The 4,673-nt window shown below is 52.7% G+C and overlaps 1 protein-coding gene across 1 annotated transcript in view; it reads left to right on the top strand.

Moving 5' to 3' along the window:
- The first annotated feature begins 1,399 nt into the window (after nt 1–1,399).
- The window catches only part of PRELP (proline and arginine rich end leucine rich repeat protein), a 17,151-nt gene continuing 13,877 nt past the window's right edge, over nt 1,400–4,673 (top strand). The window contains exon 1 of the mRNA XM_006025025.3: nt 1,400–1,579. The gene's annotated coding sequence lies outside the window, so the exon portion shown is untranslated. The remainder of the gene's footprint in view (nt 1,580–4,673) is intronic.

The raw sequence follows: 4,673 nt of genomic DNA, 5'->3' as shown, positions 1-4,673 counted from the left end.
GGCTTGACCTACTGGGTAGCTGCCCTCGGCTAGTTATGGACAGAAGAGCTACAGTGCAATGCTCCCTGGCCTGCTTCTGCCACTGGGCAGCACCATCCCTGGGGGAGAGGATCCTCTCAAGAGGGGCACGGTTTCCATGCTCATTCAGCTCTGTGCCCTCTCTGCTGACCCTGCCATCAAAGAAGGTGCCTGGGTGCCATTCATAAGGGTGGTTTATGTTGTGGCATGGATTGTCTGTCCTCCATTATAGAGGACCATCTTCAAAGGGTAGAGGCTTTTCACTCTCAAGCATTTGAAAAGCATTCAGCATATAGCAGGCAGTGAGTACTAACTCAGCACAACATGGTGGCATGTCCACTAGCACCAGGGCTGAGGCCAGGCAAGTCATTGCACATAGGATGGACCTCCCAAGTGATGCGTGACAACCATCATGAGAGCCAAGGGGAAAGCAGAGGGAGAAACTGCAGTTGGCAGTGACTGCAGACTGCTTTATTACTAATACCCACCTTTCTTCATTTATAGATCCCAAAGCAGAGCAGAAATGAGTATCCTTAATCCTGGCTGAAGGAAGGGGCCCTTTTTGTGGGGAATTGTTAAGAGTCCTTGTGCTCGGACTCTTTGTGGGACAGGGTCTCCCACTGGCCTTTCCATCCCAGTGTTGTCTGGGTTTTGGCAAGGAGAAAGTGGAACGACATTGTGTGCAAACCCTGGCTGCTGCCCTCCTGTTGAAGACGACGAGCACTGTGGTTTCTGCCAGCCTTCTGTGTTCCTGGTATCAAACACCGACACGATTTAAGATACAGTTATAAGAACGTGGGTGGTAATAAAACTTGGGTATTTTTCCCTGCTGCATGAGCCAGAACTAGAGAGATTAGCCATCATCTAGTGACCTTCAGCAAAGATCAGGGCAAATCTGAGGGGACTTTTCACACTGGAGTCCCTAGTACAGGAATTTTTAGCTGGTCTAATAGAAGATATCAGACTTACCCAAAGAGCCTTGTCTGCCTATCTCCTTAGACCAACACGGCTACAACCAACACCCCAGTACAGGAAAGCATCCTTAGGTATGTGCTTAAGCCCCGCTATGCTTTCTGAAAGTGCCACCTGGAATAGGGACGAAACAAAGCACGTTGCTTCAATGCTCTCCTGGATCAGGCCCGTGGCGAGGAAAGCATTTATTTAAACTCCGAAGCCTCTTTCTAATTAGCTTTGTTTTTAAACACGGGCTCCGAACAGCCTCCGCAGCAGAAGGGATTGTTATTAAACGCCAGCCCTCCGGTAGGCAGGACATGTGTGCGGATTAGATCCGAGGAGCTTGGCTGCCAGATAAAGACGTTATTGTTGTCATTTTTTTCCTCTTTCCCACTCTCCCGCCTTCCCTTGCTCCCACCCACCCTCTCCAAGAGAATCTCAGAGGAGCACAACCAGAGAAAACACACAGGCGTGCGCACACACAGAGCGTGCAGGAGGCGCGCTCGTGTCAGAGCTGAAGTGCAGTGAGGAGGAGGAGGGAGACAGCCAGAGAGACACTTTCTTGGGAATTAATAACACAGGCAGGAGAAGGGGCAGGTGCACACAGGTAAGCTCTGGGCAGGTGTTTTACCTGAGAGGCCTCTCACCTTGCCTGATGGTTCAATCAAGGAATCAGCTGCCTCCTCTCCAGGGTCTAAGACTACCCTGCGCTCCGCAGCTGCTGCTACATGGCAACCACGTTTCCTTTCCTCTCTCTTTCCTTTCTCTCGCATTCAGCAGCTGGGTCTTTCTCTCTCCAAAGGCAAAACTTTTTTTCTTAGCATGGGGGATGGTGCTGGAACCGGGGATGTTTAAGTCTCCAGAGCCAGGAGAAAAACTTGTGATACGGTTGCTGTAGGCTGTTTCCATGGAAGCATGAGCAGGGAACCCCCTTCCTCCCGGCCAGCTACCCTTCACACACCCACTCGCTCTCACATGCTCGCTCTCACACGCACACGCGTGCATCTCCAGCTTTTCAGCTGGAAATGCAAAGGTGACCCAGGCGTTTGAACGAATGCGGCACAGCTCAAAACATACTCTGACCAGGAGAGATGCAAGGTTGGGAGAGGAGCGCCGAAAAGGGAGGCGTGGAGCTGGGCTCAGACAAGTTTCTTTTCAATCCAATCCAAAGTTTCCAATTCTAGCAGTCTCTCCAAGCGCTGTCGTGTTATGCTCAGCAGACGCCGGCTCATTCCTCTCCGTCTGCGCTGAACAGAAGTTGGTTGTTTTGCAAAAGATCTCAGAAAAATCTTGGGAGTTTGCGAGGTTGGGGAGTGGGGGAGGGACTCCAGAAGTCAATGCAATCTCACGGCTTACGCTCCCGTCCTAGATGGGGAGATGGGGGGGAGACAAAAAAAAATGGGCAGCATGGCAATGTTTTCTTTTTCTGTGAAGGAGCGAATTGAGTTATTTCCCAAGGGTCTGGGACCAGGGCCAGGAGATTAGACCCTGGCTGCAGTTATACCTGGATCATTCCAAGGAAACAGAACCCAGGACTGAGATGGCTCTACCCCAGGGCACCCCGCTTCTTGATCCCTCACGCGGAAAGAGCTCTGACACTTCGGGCCTTGTTGCATCTTATGCTGTGAGCTGCACAAATGTTGATCGCTTTGGTGCTAACTTGGAGTTTGGAGCAGTCGCACCTTTAGCTTGAGCCGCGCATTTGTGGGGGGTGGCCATACTTTCGTGGAACAGCAGCTGGGTTGCACAGATCAAGAGAAGATCCTGCCTTGGAGTGGCGTAACTTTAAGCTGCACAAGGGCTTTAAGTCACTTTATGGTATTAATGTGTGGATGGTCCAGGGGTTAAGAGCTCTAGGAGCTGCCCAAAATGATGGTGTAATAAGGCCTTAGGTTCTCAGTCTTTGCTCATTTATGGGAGCACAAAGCTTATTGATGCATCCGATCCCTAGGAAAGCGGTTCTGTGTTTAGGCAGAGACTGTTGTGCAGACATCTTCATGCACTGACAACTAGGCGGCATTGGGACAGAGGGCTGCGTCTGTGTGGGTGTGCGATGGAGAGGGGAGGGGAAGATTCATGCTCTTTGTGGCTCCGTGCAGGGCTGTAGCATGAATGAGGGGGGGTCATAGGAACGTGAAGTCCCAGCCCCCGTTTTTGGCTGTTCGGCTGGCAGGGTCCAGCAGTGCAGCAGAAGGCCAGTGATGGATCTGGGGGAGTCGTTGTCGGCCCCACTTCTGTCAATCAGCAATGCCCCTGTTTCCTGGATGCAGTCCCACTCCCTGCTCATTTTGGACAGCTGGGGGTTAATCCTGCCCTTCCCTTTGGCAGTGGATTGGATCAGCAGAGGGGTTTTGTCAGGAAAGAGATAAAAGTGCAATCATGAAGCCTTCCTTGCTGCTGGGGAAGGTCTGTCTGCAGGCTGCAGGGAGGTGGAAGAGAAGGAGAACCCAGAGGGCAAATCCCAAGAGGCAGGCAGAGGAGCTGATTTAGTGCGGCTCACAGGGAAGCAGGGGGAGGTTGTGGGGCTGCTCGGTAATTACTTTGGAAGCACCAGTCCCATGATCTCCTTGCGTCTGCACTCTGGGTGGGCGGCAGAGAAACCCCAGGCAGCTCAGGCTGGAATCCAGAGAGGTTTTGTTGCAAGACTGAGAAGCAAGTTCAGGGCATGGGGAGAGGGGCACACCTGGCACAGGTGGCTTACTACAGCTTGCACTTCAAATGTGCCACAGGGCCTCCCTGCAGTGATTGCTGCTCATGGTACCTCCTGCTGGGGGGTAGGAAGGTGCCATAGGGCAGGCTGGGGAGTCTGGGATAATCGCAGTGGCTGCAGCTAAAGGAGAACTATCCCGGCCCTGTTTGCACATCCAAGAAATGCCCAGTCAGTGCTTCCAGGGTCCGTGGCTGCGTGTTGGACCCCACGGGATCCAAGGTGCTTGGAGACGGAGCTGCAGGCCAGGAGAGGCGCTGGGGTTAAAATGCAAGCATTTTCTGTTGCAGCAGTGTGGGAATTCTGCCTCCGGCTGATCCTAGAGAGCTCGGGGGCAAGACGTAGCCCGTCCACAGGAATGAACATAAAACTTTCCCTGCAGAAAAAAGTCTGCGGTTGCTGAGTCCCCTAGTTGGATTCGCCAGCAGCGTGATGGCTCTAGCCCAACATAAATAATCTGCTGCTGAACTTCTTCCTCCTCAACCTATAGGAGAGCTGGGCCTTAGCATCGGCTCTGGTCTTAAAGGGCCACCTGAGTGAAAGCTTTCCCTGCGCTCTCCTTCACCCCCATTGCTGCGCTTGAAAAGCACGTTGGATCCATGTTGAATGATAAAGCCTTTCTCTACCATCTCAGCTCCCCAGTCCAGCTGAATAAAGGAAACCCCAGTTTTGTGGGTACAGCCCTCATCATACTCAATGGCTGGGAAGTCTGGCAGGCCCCCCCACAAGCTATGACTCTGATAGGGTAAAACAACTGATGGATGCAGAAGCCTTGCTGGCTTCTCTTCAGGTGGCCCTCTCTGCTTCAAAGGGGCAAGCATGTTTTCTGTCCTCGTCTGTTCATCCACAGCTCCACGCACATGCGGGGAGCGGTGTCACACTGGGAGGGGAGCAAGGGGCACAGGAACTTGAGGTCTTGACAGAAGCCATGGACAGAAGCAGAGGCACTGAAGGAAAGCTCTCGCAGGGAGATGAACTGGAAATGACACCGTGC

Source organism: Alligator sinensis, unplaced genomic scaffold, assembly GCF_000455745.1.
Source record: "Alligator sinensis unplaced genomic scaffold, ASM45574v1 scaffold872_2, whole genome shotgun sequence".
Lineage (NCBI taxonomy): Eukaryota > Metazoa > Chordata > Crocodylia > Alligatoridae > Alligator > Alligator sinensis.
This window is presented reverse-complemented; position numbering and strand designations above follow the sequence as displayed.